Genomic DNA, 14,534 nt, shown 5'->3' with positions numbered 1-14,534 from the left:
GTTTTGTTAATAAACTTCATCTTAATTTATTTATTGGAATCTCTAATATAATTCACTAGAGATCTACCAAATTGGTGACCCCGATTATTTAAGAAAATGCCGTTAGAACATTCACCTACTCGTCAAGCTTTTTCTGGACAAAGAACAATGCAACAACCTACTGAAGTAACTTTCGAAGAAACGGTGAGATCGGAAGATAATCTTAGCTTAAATCAAAACGCCAGTCTTATTGATGGTGCGAGTATCGAAGTTGCTCAAAAAGTGCGTTTACCGCCGTTTTGGAAGGAAAATCCTGTTCTATGGTTTACGCAAGTAGAGGCGGCATTTTTAATAAATAGAATAGTAAAAGATGAGTCAAAATTTAGATACGTTACTGTATATTTAGATAATAAAGTTCTTCCTTTGGTTGAGGATATTTTAATTTGTCCTCCTGAAAATAATAAATATTTAAAGTTAAAAGAACGAATATGTAACGCTTTTGGAGAAAGTAAAGAGGCTAAAATTAGAAAATTACTTGGATCACATGTGCTTGGGGATGAAAAACCTTCAGTTTTTCTACACAGACTGAATAATTTAGCACCTGGACAAATTAATAATGAGGTCCTTAGATCTATTTTCCTAGAACAACTTCCGGAAAATATTAGATCCATTCTTGCAATTAGCGAAGTTAAAGATCTTTCCAAATTAGCTATTCAAGCTGATCAGATTTTAGATATGTCTCGGCCAACATCTTCTTCAGTATTTTCCATCGAATCTTCGCAAGGAGGATTAATTAAGAAAATGTCTGAGGAAATTACTGAGTTAAGGAAACAAATGGAAAGATTAACTCATCAGAATCAAAGGAGAGAACGCAGTTTTTCAAGAGGACGATCGAACTTCAAAAGATGGTCAACTAGTCAAAGTAAAAAGAAAAATGAAGAAGGTAAGAAGTACTGCTTTTATCATGATAAATTTGGTGATAAAGCACACAAATGTGTACAACCATGTTCATTTGGTGACAAAACCTTGTTGGAAAACTAAGTCAACCGTTACGTGCTCAGGCGGTCGTTGACGGTTTTAAGAGGAATAAACGCCTGATAATCTCTGATAAGAAAGATGGCATATTCTATTTAGTTGATACTGGAGCTGATGTTTCGGTTATTCCAAGAAATATGGTCAGAGGTGTTAAATCTGTTGTCGATTTCAAATTATATGCAGCTAATAATACTGTAATTAATACATACGGTTGTAGTACAAGGATACTAGACTTAGGTCTTCGACGTCCATTTAGATGGCAGTTTATCATTGCTGATGTCAAGCATCCAATTATTGGTGCAGATTTCTTGGAATTTCATGGTCTTCTTCCAGATTTAAGGAACAAGAGATTAATTGATGAACAGACGTTATTAAGCACTAAGGCTAAATTAACAAGTAAAAAACAAATCTCTGTTGCAACAGTAAGTAATTCCTGCAAATTTAAAGAATTACTTCGCAAATATATAGAAATAACAAAACCATCAGCTCTTACTAGAGTAGTTCATGATGTAACTCATCAAATTGTTACCTCTGGATTTCCTGTTTCTGAGAAACCACGCAGATTGACTCCTGAGAAGTTTGCAGCAGCAAAACAAGAATTTGAATTTATGCTGGAACAAGGAATCTGTCGACCATCTTCTTCTCAATGGGCAAGTCCGTTACACATGGTTCGCAAACCGAATGGAGATTGGAGACCTTGCGGAGATTTTCGCAGGTTAAACAATATTACAGTTAGGGACAACTATCCTCTACCTCATATTCAAGATTTTACTCATCATCTAGCTGGATGTAAGGTATTTACCAAAATTGATTTAGTTAAAGCCTACTTTCAAATTCCTGTTGCTGAAGAAGATCTTCACAAAACTGCGGTTACAACTCCATTTGGACTATTTGAATTCACTCGGATGCCATTTGGGTTAAGGAATGCTGCACAAACATTCCAAAGATTTGTTGACACTGTTTTACGAGGATTAAGTTTCTGTCAAGCCTATCTTGATGATCTTCTGATTGCTTCGAAGGATGAAGAGCAACATCGTATTCATTTGGAGCAGGTCTTTCTTCGTCTTAAGAAATATGGGTTATCCATTAACGTTGCTAAAAGTAAATTTGCACAAGATGAAGTGGAATATCTTGGTTATATGGTCAATTGTTTTGGAATACGTCCTTTGGATAGAAGAGTTAGAGCTATTATTGATTTCAAGAAACCAAATAATATCAGTGAACTGAGACGGTACCTTGGAATCATAAATTTTTATCATAGATTCATTTCGAATGCAGCATCAATTTTAGCACCATTAAACAAATACTTATCAGGTGCTAAAAGAAGAGATAAACGACAAATTAATTGGACCGCTGATGCAGAAAAATCTTTTGAAGAAAGTAAAAGATCTTTAGCGGAAAATACACTTTTAGTTCATCCTTTAGAAAATTCAAAACTTTTTCTTAGAACAGATGCTTCGAATGTAGCAATCGGAACTGTTTTGGAACAATTTCAAGATGAGTCGTATAAACCACTTGGATTCTTTTCCAAAAAGCTATCAGAATCTCAACAAAAATATAGTACATACGACAGAGAGTTAATAGCAATTTATGCTGCACTAAAATTTTTTCGTCATATGGTTGATGGTCGGGATGTAACCATTTTCACTGATCATAAACCGTTGCAATATGCCTTTCTACAATCTTCTGAAAAAGCTTCTGAAAGACAGAGAAGACAGCTTGATTTCATTAGTCAAATTACCACTAAAATTATCCATGTTGCAGGACATAATAATCAAGTTGCTGATGCTTTTTCAAGAATAGGCGCTGTTAACTTACCTGTAATAGTTTCTACAGATGAACTTTTTGAGGAACAACAGAAAGATGAAGAACTTAAATCACTATTAGAGTCTGAAACAGTTCTTTCCTTAAAACCTCTCAGGTTAGATAACGGTGAAAAGACAATTTATTGTGACGTGAGTAGAGATATTAGAATATATGTTCCAACAAGTCTTCGAAGACGAATTTTTGACGTCTCTCATAATTTATCTCATCCAAGCGGTAGAACAACTAAAAGGATTATTTCTCAAAGTTTTGTATGGCCAAATATGCGTAAAGACATTATTAGTTGGACTAGAACATGTTTATCTTGTCAGAGAGCGAAAATTCATAGACATGTTATTCGAAACTCTGAACACATTCCAGTTCCTAAAATTAGATTTTCACATGTACATATTGATATTGTTGGTCCTTTACCAGTTTCAAAAGGATTTCGCTTTTGTCTTACTATGATTGATAGAAGTACAAGATGGCCTGAAGCTACACCCATTCCAGATACTTCTGCAGATACGGTGGTTAATGCATTCTTTGCTACGTGGGTCGCAAGATTTGGAGCACCAGCTGTTATTACTACTGATAGAGGAGCTCAATTTGAGTCACTACTTTTTCAAGCATTAATAAAACTTATTGGTAGTCAAAGGATTAGGACAACGGCTTATCACCCTCAATCTAATGGAATAATTGAACGTTGGCATCGTTCTCTCAAATCGGCAATTAAGTGTCATAATTCCTCTAATTGGGTAGATGTTCTTCCTATGGTTCTTCTAGGTCTCCGAATCAGTTATAAAGATGATATCAAGGCCTCTGCTGCAGAGATGGTTTTCGGTACAACATTACGGATTCCAGGAGAATTTTTTGCAGCTGAAGATCCTATTGGGTGTCCTCAAATTTTTCTTGAAAAGTTGCGGGAACATATTCGAGCAATTCGTCCAACACCTACATCTCATCACGCTTCACGAAAACCTTTTGTATACAAGGAATTAGAAGATTGTACATATGTTTTTGTTAGAGTAGACAAACTTAAAACATCTCTTGAACTTCCATATGAAGGTCCTTATCAGATTATAGAAAGATTAACAGATTTTCTGTATAAAATTAATTATAAAGGTGTTCCTACCACCATTAACATAGATAGATTAAAACCAGCTTTTTTAGAAAATGTTCTAGAAGTTCAAGAATGTTCTAAATTCGATGATAATATCATTTTAGATTCCTTTAAGATTAATGGAAAATGTAAACCTAAACGTAGAGTCAGATTCATAACCTAAAAGTTATAAGTTACTCAACTATTAGGGGGAGTAAATGTGGCGACTGTAGCGACACTCACCAATGTGAAGTTAGCGTTGTGAAGTTGGCGTTAAATTCAAATGTTTAAATTAGTTATTTTCTTGTCATTGACAAAATACAATTTGTTTAATCAATAGTTTGCCATCAATGAAGTTGGATCTAAAAATATTGTGATCAAAGAATTTAATTCTATTAAAGTTTTGTTAATAAACTTCATCTTAATTTATTTATTGGAATCTCTAATATAATTCACTAGAGATCTACCAAACATATAAGTTACCGAAATCTATAAAACGCATTTTTTAAATTATCGTTACAGGCCCAGATAAAAAAGTTGTCAAAACATCATTTTTTAATATTTTGTATAATTACTACCAATTGCAACCATAATAAATTTTTGTTTACTTATTCTCTAGCGAACTAACCGGTCTAACATCTTAAAAGAATTCAAGTCCTTTGGACCAATTTCTAAAAAGTTGTGCGATTTTTAAGGGTGTCCACTTATTATTCGACCCGCTTGGTTGTCTGGGATGCGTTGCACGAAAAAGTTTTGTATACAGAAGTTGCATGGTCTGAAGGGGTACATTATGTAGTGTATTATTTTTTTTACAGGTGGACGCGTAAAGGACATGTGAAGGTCAACTTAATTTCTTTAAATGGAATGAGGTATTTTTTAATACATCAATGATGCAGCTGGACCTATGTATGTCGAAAAGTTAATAGTTCAGGAGATATTTCAATTTAAATAACTCTAAAATACCATTACTGTCGTACTAAGACGTTACATAAATAAGTAAACACTAACGTCTTAGTACGACAGTAATGGTATTTTAGAGTTATTTAAATTGAAATATCCCCTGAACTACTAATTTTTCGACATACATAGGTTAGTACTTTTTATAATGAATGTCCAGCTGCATCATTGATGTATTAAAAAATACCTCATTCCATTTAAAAAAATTAAGTTGACCTTCACATGTCCTTTACGCGTCCATCTACAAAAAAGCTACTAACATCTGATTAATGCTTATTCAGGGGGCCTGTTTCTGGCGCCTCACCCTGTATACTAAAATTAAAAAATATAAAAATTAAAATAAAATATAAAAGTGAAAATAAAATATTACTGATAATGTCTGTGGTTGTAAGGAAAAACGCCGCATGTCACAATTTCAAAAATTCGAGTTTATGCATTCATTGAGCTTTAGACTTTAGAGTATAGGATTTACAGTAGCGGACAAAAGTTTAAGACCGCTCTAAAGAAGACGATAACTTTTTTAATATTGTACTATACGATTTGAACTTTTTTGGGAAGCTAGAGCAATTAGTTTACTAAAGGATGTGAAAAGAAATTTTTCCAAAAATTGCAATTGATCGGAATTGTTGAAAAAATACTAAAAGTTGATTTTTTAACTATTTTATGTGGGCCTATATTGAAAATTTAAAAAACACGTTTTGTGTACATCTGTGTCAATCAAACATATCCTGAAAATTTCGTAAAAATCGGTCGACGTTGCAATGAGCTACAAACGTTTAAAGATGGTAGAAATTGCAGATTTTCACGATTTATTGCCGAAAATTTGCAATTTTTACCATCTTTAAACGTTTGTAGCTCATTGCAACGTCGACCGATTTTGACGAAATTTTCAGGATATGTTTAAATAAACAATCAACTTTTAGTATTTTTTCAACAATTCCGATCAATTGCAATTTTTGAAAAAATTTCTTTTCGCGTCCTTTAGTAAACTAATTGCTGTAGTTTCCCAAAAAAGTTCAAATCGTATAGTAAAATATTAAAAAAGTTATCGTTTTCTCTAGAGCGGTCTTACACTTTTGTCCGCTACTGTACATATTTACCAGAAAAAAAGTCATGGAAACACGTTTGGAAGGCTCAGACAACAATGCAATTTAACCAACCTCCTATGTCAAAGTATTAGCGATCGAAAGTGAAAGTATATGTGACATGCGGCGTTCTTCCTGATAACCACAGATATATTGAAATTAAAATCACTTGGTCACACTCGCTTTGTTCATGTTTCTTGCAGCTGCCGTCCACTTTGGCTTTCTCCGCTGCACCTTGAATAAGAATATCTTTGTTTATTAATTTGCACATGAATAATCATTATAATAATAATATTAAAATAAGGGTGATAATTACATATAACAAGGCTGGCCGTTCGATAATTTGCAAACGGTTTTTTGCCCTTTCGGCCCAATCAGCTATAGCAGACCGCCATCCCAGCACGTCAGTCATAATGATTCTAGACTTTGCTGGCAAAGTTGTAGCTGTTGTGCCCCCCGTATTGTGCACTTCTGCTGCCTAAAATAAAAAATTGTTATGTAGCATATCACATTCTGCTAATTTAATGAAAATGAAAGATAAATGTCAGTATAATTTTAAGTGTATTTATTAAACAAGTCGCTGGTCTCTTCGGCCTCCTTTGCTTTTCTTCTAGCCTTCGTGTAGTCGTCTAGAAGCATTATATAATTATTATTTTAATTGTACATGTATGGTATGTAACTACTTTAACTTACCAAAGGTACTGTTTTTGAAGATCTTTACAGAAAAGTGCTCCCACGAAGGTTGAGGCAGTTCACATTGTTGGATTACGTTGCTCAATTTTGATTTGTGTACCGGTGGCCAATAACATTTGTCGCCTTCCAGCCAACTATTTGGCACTGCTTCTACCGTTCCGTCCGCCAAAAATTGGACAACGGTCCATGTATTTGTAGGCATCTCCATTTGTGTGTATATATTCTAAGAATTGAAAAGTATGGTAAAATTTAGAGACTAATTTAAACATATATGTAATTACGACGTAAATATAATTAATTAGAGAATATATTTAGAAAAATAGCAAATAGAATGAAGGAATGGAAATATGACCAATTTTTGTTCATTTTTTGACTTCACACTTATTTACACATTAGGGCGGTAGACTCGTTTCCAGGATTGCAATCAATTGCAATCCCGCACCCTTGCAATCCTGGAAAAAGCAGTCTACCCCCTTACAATACCGAAAGTACTTTCTTTGACTTTCTTGCCAACCCAATAGTAAACTTCGAATATAGCGGAAGGGCATCAGCAAAAAACACTAACGGTAACAAATAACAGCAATGGAAGTACTTACTTTTGTAAATATACACTCGTCGGATAAATTATCACTATTACAATACACTAATACAATTAGACACTTCTCTAAACCGACCAGGGGGTGTCGACCATGTGCGCCGGACCAAAAATAGTAACTTCAACAGCGCCACTCGGGGTGAACTACGAAGACAGAGAAGCAGATATGTTTCTCGCAGGAAAGACACTGACAGAGAATATATGAAACAGCTTGATTTTTTCGATCACGCGGGTAAGCCGCATTTCGCGAAGAAGCAATATTTTTTGATGCTCTTTGTGTTGAAATATTCTCTGCATTATTGCGGGGTCCCGTACAGAGCCCTTTTTTGCAATTTGGCTCTTGGAACTTTGTAAACAACAAAAGTGTATGTAGCGGAACGAGTCGAACACTTCGTCGAACCGTACGCGGTGCCGCCGGTGACTTCGCACAGCGCTGTGCGAGAAAGTGAAATCCCGTGGAAAATAACTTGATATTCAACACAGAATTGAGTGACTGCGAGCGGACTGTATTTATTTATTGTAATGATTACAGAAGAAAATTGAGAAACGGCTTTGTACTCCGTTTGAGACAAAGTAGAAAAATGAATGAGGTGATTATGCCGCGACTGGCGATTACAACGAGTCATCGATCTCTGGTCCGTTTGCGAGGACCCGGATATTCCTCAAGGCGGTGTCGTTGGATGATTGGCTCGACAGGATCACGCGAGTATAACGGATCGATGATTGGTGGATCATCCTCGCGTGATCCTGTTGATACCCGAAGTCGGAGCGCGAGCAGGGGGTGCAAGCTGCCGTGTTAAAGAAGTGGCCAGTATTTCAGCGCCACCTCAGTAGTAGGGCCGAACTAATGGCAGTATATATAGATATAAAGCGGTAGACGGTTGTAAAAAAAACTGTTTACCCCAACAGGATTCGAACCTCGGTCCACCGCTTGGTAGTCCAACTCTTTAGCTGATTGGCCCACCGACGATCTTATAAAAGCATTGAAAATTTTGGTATATGTATCGCAAAAACTGCAGCGACACCAACGCCACCTCAGTACTAGGGTCGAACTACATATACTGGACCAACTATTTCCATTTCAGCTTACACCCCCTGAGCGCGAGCCGATGAGCGACTTCGCGTGAAATCGCGATCGGACGCTGACGTCACGACGGGACGAATGACGGTGTGTCGAGCTCGCCGACGCTCGCTCGATTCGCTCGCGAACATACTGCCAGCCTTGAAATCTCGATTTCAACACAGTTATCGAGGGAGGCGCGAAGATTGACTTAAAGTAATGTCGGACGCAGCCGACGCCGCAACGAAGGCGCTAGAATGCTTTTCGTCATTTTTTTTTTTTTAATAAGCGAGTACTTGAGAACTAAAATCGACAATGTTGTGATTGAGTACACTGACGGTCGCGAGACATAGACGCGATCTAATTCGAAGTCGAGGAACTGCTCACAGGCAGAGCGCAGAGTTGCACGATTGGTCGTTGGAATTCGGATTGAGCGGTGCGTACCGTGACGACTCGTGTGAGTCCATCCGACCCAGGGTGGAGCCGCGTGACTCGACCCAGCTTCCATTTACCGGGGGGGGGGGGGGGGCTGTCGGATGTCGAATTAGGACTAGTTGTCCGAGTTCCAACGGGGTTCGAATTTGTCGCCATCGACTACGCTGTTGGAGGGTGTTGACGTAGTCAGATTGCCACAATCTCCAAAAACGTTCGACTTTATGGCGAACTAATTGCCATCGCGACAGTCGATTTTCGTTGAGGTGTAAAACGGAAGGCTCCGGAGAAGTAGTTAGAGCAGTCCCTATGAGGAAATGTCCCGGAGTCAATGGTTCGCAGTCGTCCAGCGCATCGGAGAGGGGGGCGATCGGTCTCGAATTCAAGCAGGCCTCGATTCGACATAGAAGCGTCGTGCGCTTTACACTGCGCACCCCAGCTTCCCATAACCCGCCGAAATGTGGTGCTACTGGAGGAATGAAGTGCCACGAAATCTTGTCCTGGGCCGATTTATTCTGAAAGTTAGGGTCGCGTAAAGCTGCGCGGTACGCACGAGCCACTTCATTATTGGCGCCGGTGAAAGTCGTACCGTTATCTGAATACATGTCGGACGGAAGCCCACGCCGCGAACAGAATCGATCAAATGCGTTTAAAAACGCCGGGGTAGAGTAATCCCCGACAAGCTCTAAATGGATGGCACGACTGGCTAAGCAGATGAAGAGTGCGATGTACGCTTTCCGGGTTTTAATGCCTCGGCCGGCGGATGCTCGGACTTGAACTGGTCCGGCATAGTCAACGCCACAATGCGAAAAACATCGGGGAGGTGAACTTACTCTCGCGGCGGGCAAGCTACTCATGAGTTGCTCCGGAACTTTCGCTCGTTCGCGCACACAGATTACACATCGGTGAATGACGCGTTTGACAAGAGATCGCGCGCTCAATATCCAAAACTCTCGACGGAGCGTGCTTAGGGTGAGCTGTAACCCTCCGTGTAATGTTCGAAGACGTGCTTGAGAGATGATTAAGTCGACTAGCGAGTGAGAGGCCAACAGAACGGGGTGTTTTTGAGCAATGGGAATCGGAGCTTTATGAAGTCGCCCTCCTACACGAAGTACGCCGTCACTGTCGATAAAGGGATTAAGAGAAATGATTGAGCTTTTGGTGGAAACAGATCGACCGTGAGTGAGAGCTTCAAGCTCAGTAGAGAATTGTTCGCGTTGTATGGACTTTATCCAAAAGATGCGAGCTTCCGAGCACTCGTCGACTGACACGGTGCTACCGTCAGAGGAAATCGGAGCTGAAGTATTTTTCCGGGAGTGAAGGGCGTGAATGAATTTGAATATGTACGCGGTGATCCGGATTAACTTCGCCCAGGATGAGAAGCGAGAAGCGAGAGTCCATGGAGAAGTTTGCGAACAGGTGTGCACCGCAGCGGCTCTTGCCTCCGAGAGCGGTTCGTCAGAGGGGGCCGGGGGATCGGAAGGCCAACAGTGTTGAGGCCCGCGTAGCCATTGGGGGCCCGTCCACCACAATGGATGATCGCGCAACTCCTGACCGATCAAACCGCGTGAAGCGCAATCGGCTGGATCGCAAGACGTAGGTACGTGGCGCCATTCGGAATCAGGAACGCGACATTGAATATCGTGGACTCGGTGCGCAACGAAAGTTTTCCATCGCGATGGGTGATCGCGTAACCAGGCGAGAACGATGGACGAATCCGTCCAGCAGTAGCAAGAAATGGATCTCGAGCCCAGCGACGGGCGGACGAATTCTATGAGATGAGCTAATAGCACGGCCGCAGATAATTCGAGCCTCGGAATGGAGGTTGGAGTGATCGGTGCGACCTTTGACTTCCCAGTTAGGAGGGATATGACGGCCGTTCCGTCATGAGTGATGACTTTCAAATAGACGACCGCCGCGTAAGCGTAGGACGAGGCGTCTGAAAACCCATGAAGTTCGACGGTATGGGCATTTGATAACAGGCCAGTCCATCTGGCTAAGCTAAGGTCGTGTAATTGTGATAAACCTGAATAGATGGTTTCCCATTGATTGACCAAATCTAACGAAAGGGGTTCGTCCCACTGGTGGTGACGACGCCATAGAGTTTGCATGAATATCTTTGCCGTGATAGTCGCAGGGGTGACCCAGCCCAATGGATCGTATAATTTTGCAATGGTTGCAAGGATCGAACGTTTGGTACGCTGGGGAACCGCCGGCAACGCAATGTTGATTATAAACTGGTCGCGCGACGGGTTCCAAGAAACGCCAAGGACTTTTACGCTGTCGTCTACGGCGAGATCTTTTGAGCAAGCCAGCCCATGATTGGTTGGATCGATGTCCTGCAGGAGTGTGGGGGAATTACTTGCCCATTTTCGAAGTTCGAATTTACCTCGGCGAAGGAGACCAGCGAGTTGGTCACGAAGAGTGCGAACGGTGTCGAGTGTATCATCCCCGAATAAAACATCATCGACGTAAATTTGATCCTTTAGAATGGGAATCGCGAGTGGAAAATCTGCGCCTTCGACGGAAGCGAGCTGCTGGAGGACTCGAAGTGCGAGAAATGGAGCGCATGTCATACCGTATGTGACGGTGCGTAACGAAAATTCATGAGGCGCCTGTGACGGAGAGTCATGCCAGAGGATTCGTTGGAAATTTGTATCGCGAGGGTCTACTAGGATTTGACGATACATTTTCGCGATATCAGCGGTGTATACGTACCGATGATGTCGCCATCGCAGGATGACGGATGGCAGGTCCGTCTGAAGCTTCGGCCCGGAGAACAAGAAATCGTTTAATGAGCGTCCATTTGATGTGAGTGCCGAAGCATTGAATACCACACGCAATCGCGTGGTCGAACTAGAGGGCCGGAGAACTGGATGGTGCGGGATGTATATTGTGCGATCAGGGAGTGAGGAGCCGGTGTGCACGCGCTCCATGTGGCCGAGTCTTTCGTAGTCGCTCATAAACGCTGAGTATTCTCGAAGGACCAAATTTATGTAGCGGAACGAGTCGAACACTTCGTCGAACCGTACGCGGTGCCGCCGGTGACTTCGCACAGCGCTGTGCGAGAAAGTGAAATCCCGTGGAAAATAACTTGATATTCAACACAGAATTGAGTGACTGCGAGCGGCGTGTATTTATTTATTGTAATGATTACAGAAGAAAATTGAGAAACGGCTTTGTACTCCGTTTGAGACAAAGTAGAAAAATGAATGAGGTGATTATGCCGCGACTGGCGATTACAACGAGTCATGGATCTCTGGTCCGTTTGCGAGGACCCGGAGATTCCTCAAGGCGGTGTCGTTGGATGATTGGCTCGACAGGATCACGCGAGTATAACGGATCGATGATTGGTGGATCATCCTCGCGTGATCCTGTTGATACCCGAAGTCGGAGCGCGTTTTTATGGAAGAACTTTTTTTCTGTACACTTTTTCCAAATGCTCTTTGCGTTGAAATACTCTCTGTATTATTGCGGATTAGCATGCAGAGCTCTTTTTTCGAAAAAGTGTACAGAAAAAAGTTCTTCCTTAGAAGCTGTATCCCCCTACTCCACCCCACCCTTTACCGGCGGCGTAGGAAAAACAACGTCTCCGGAAAATGTCTCTCAGTCGCCAAAAAGATATCCTTTATGGAGACGTTGCTTTTACGACTGAAATGAGACAGCTGAAAGACGTTCACCCTCTGCTGTGAAAACAACGTCTCCATAAAGACATCTTTTTGACGACTAAAAGACGTATCTTTGGGACATAGACGTTCAGACGGGACGACGACATGAAACAGACATCTATGAGACGATGTGTGCTGGTTGGGGAAGCAAGTGAAGAAGATTAAATACTTGCCTTACTGAATTGGTTTAAGCCATCATTTTGCCGATTTAGAATATTGCTAAGCTAATTCTAATCTGAATGGGCCAAAGCTGAATTGTGTTGGATTTGTTTAAAGTGATAAATGATAATAATGATAATGAAAAGAGAGTGATAAAGTGATAAAGAAACAAACAATTTACTATTTTGGACTCTACATTGAAGTGAACATACTCGCCCCGTAGCACCTCATACGTGATGGCAAATGGCACTGTCGCGTGGTGTGCCGACAAGCGTTCTCACGCTTTTTCACGCGAAGATTTTGGGAGACATTTGAGCAAAATGAAACCGATTAAATTAAAGGTATTAAAACCTTCCTTCCTTCCACGTAGTGCACGTAATCCAAGTAATCCACGTAATCACATAATCCAAGCAAGTCAATCTAATAAATAGTCAAATAGTCAAATGCCGCAACGCTGACCGCACTCGCGAGTGTAATGCTTCGTACAGACTAGAACATTTCGACGAACCGCGCCGCGAACAGCGCCTTAAACCTTGCTGCGAACCGCGCATTTCGACGAACATTTCGACGAACGTCATTGGGCTGCGCGATGATGCTGCTACTGTCAAGAGACATACATTTTATTTAATATCGAGAGAAATAAAGTTCTTATAGAAAAAGTTTGAGGCAACCCCGCTAAAAACCCGGGAGTTCCCGAATCCCGATGCCGGGAACGAGATGGGAAGCCTCATATCATGTCGGAACGGGATCCCAAAAATCCTGAGTTTTTTCAGAGAATATTCGGGATTTCCGGTGGTGTTCGGGTTTCCCGTGAATTTTTTCGGGATTTCTGCAGGGGTGTGCAAGATTACCGAAAATGTTCAGAATTCGCGTAAAATATCAGGGGAAAAAATGCAATGTTTTCATAGCAAGGGCATCTTTAATAATTTGAGACAAATTATAATTTAATTTAATTTACTACAATATATAATTTAAATCACCGATGTCTTTGTTTATAAATTTATGTGCATTTCTTGACATTTATAAATTATATTATGAATATTTAGGATATGCTATCTGTCCTGCAAACAGATTTGTAAGTGCCAGCCCGTTCGCGTTCGTGCGCGCAAAAATGCGCGTGGCGGCGTTCATGGCACCGTTCGTGGCACCGTTCGTCGAAATGTTCGTCGAAATGTTCGCCAAAATGCGCGCGGCGGCGTTCCCATAGCTGATGGATGGACCGTTCGCGCGAATGCGTGCCGAAATGCACGCCGAAATGCGCGCGGCGAAGTTCGTGGCGGCGTTCGTGGCAACGTTCGTCGAAATGTTCGTCGAAATGTTCGCCGAAATGTTCGTCGAAATGTCATAAAATATCCACAAATTCAAGTCATTTAATCTCGAATCTGATGCTTCGTAGAGACCTGAACATTACATCTAAATAAAGTGCCAACATTTTCTGTATTTCTTTGTGTAGTATATACCGCTGCAGCTCCCATAGTTGTTCGCAAGAAAATCTGGAAATAACACAAATCCGTTCCGATCGCCATTCGTCGAAACGTTCGTCGAAATGTTTGTCGAAATGCGCGGGTTGCGGCGCGGTCCGCGGCGCAGTTCGTCGGAATGTTCTAGTCTGTACGAAGCATAACGTGTAACCACAGAGCGAAGTTATGTAAATATATCTGTGATTGTGTCAAGAAAAACGCTGCATGTCACAATTTCAAAAAATTTCAGTTTATGCATTTATTGAACTTTATAGTGTAGAATTAGGTATTTACCAGAAAAAACGTCACGAAAATCAATTCAAAAGGCTCGAAAAAATAATACAATTTATAACCAATGTTCTTGTCAAAGCATTAGTGATCAAAACTTTAAACGACAATATCTCGAAAGTGAAAGTACAATGTGACATGCGGCGGCGTCCTCCTGACAACCACAGATATTACGACCGAGCTAAGCGAACGAGAACTTGAGAACTGTTGAGAGTTGAGAG

At 40.8% G+C, this 14,534-nt stretch overlaps 1 protein-coding gene and 1 long non-coding RNA gene across 9 annotated transcripts in view; one reads left to right on the top strand and one right to left on the bottom strand.

Annotated features, from left to right (window-relative positions):
* LOC143218562 (ATP-dependent DNA helicase PIF1-like) overlaps nucleotides 1-14,534 on the top strand; it is a 32,935-nt gene that overhangs the window by 14,426 nt on the left and 3,975 nt on the right. The gene's annotated exons all lie outside the window — the stretch shown is intronic.
* On the bottom strand, nucleotides 348-12,792 carry LOC143218512 (uncharacterized). 8 transcript variants are annotated; one of them, XR_013011093.1, is made up of 14 exons: nucleotides 12,778-12,792; nucleotides 7,248-7,390; nucleotides 6,652-6,874; nucleotides 6,275-6,587; nucleotides 4,160-6,192; nucleotides 3,281-3,795; nucleotides 2,833-3,201; nucleotides 2,583-2,712; nucleotides 2,250-2,331; nucleotides 1,842-2,109; nucleotides 1,544-1,710; nucleotides 1,243-1,447; nucleotides 515-784; nucleotides 348-430 (listed from the first exon to the last, which is right to left on the bottom strand). It is a non-coding gene; the product is annotated as an uncharacterized LOC143218512 (long non-coding RNA). The 8 variants fall into 8 exon arrangements; XR_013011094.1 differs by lacking the exon at nucleotides 12,778-12,792 and having other exon boundaries at nucleotides 2,420-2,712; nucleotides 7,248-7,404; XR_013011095.1 differs by lacking the exon at nucleotides 12,778-12,792 and having other exon boundaries at nucleotides 1,817-2,109; nucleotides 7,248-7,404.

This window comes from Lasioglossum baleicum, chromosome 19 (assembly GCF_051020765.1).
Source record: "Lasioglossum baleicum chromosome 19, iyLasBale1, whole genome shotgun sequence".
Lineage (NCBI taxonomy): Eukaryota > Metazoa > Arthropoda > Insecta > Hymenoptera > Halictidae > Lasioglossum > Lasioglossum baleicum.
The sequence above is the reverse complement of the archived record's forward strand: the minus strand, read 5'-3'. Positions and strand labels throughout refer to the sequence as shown.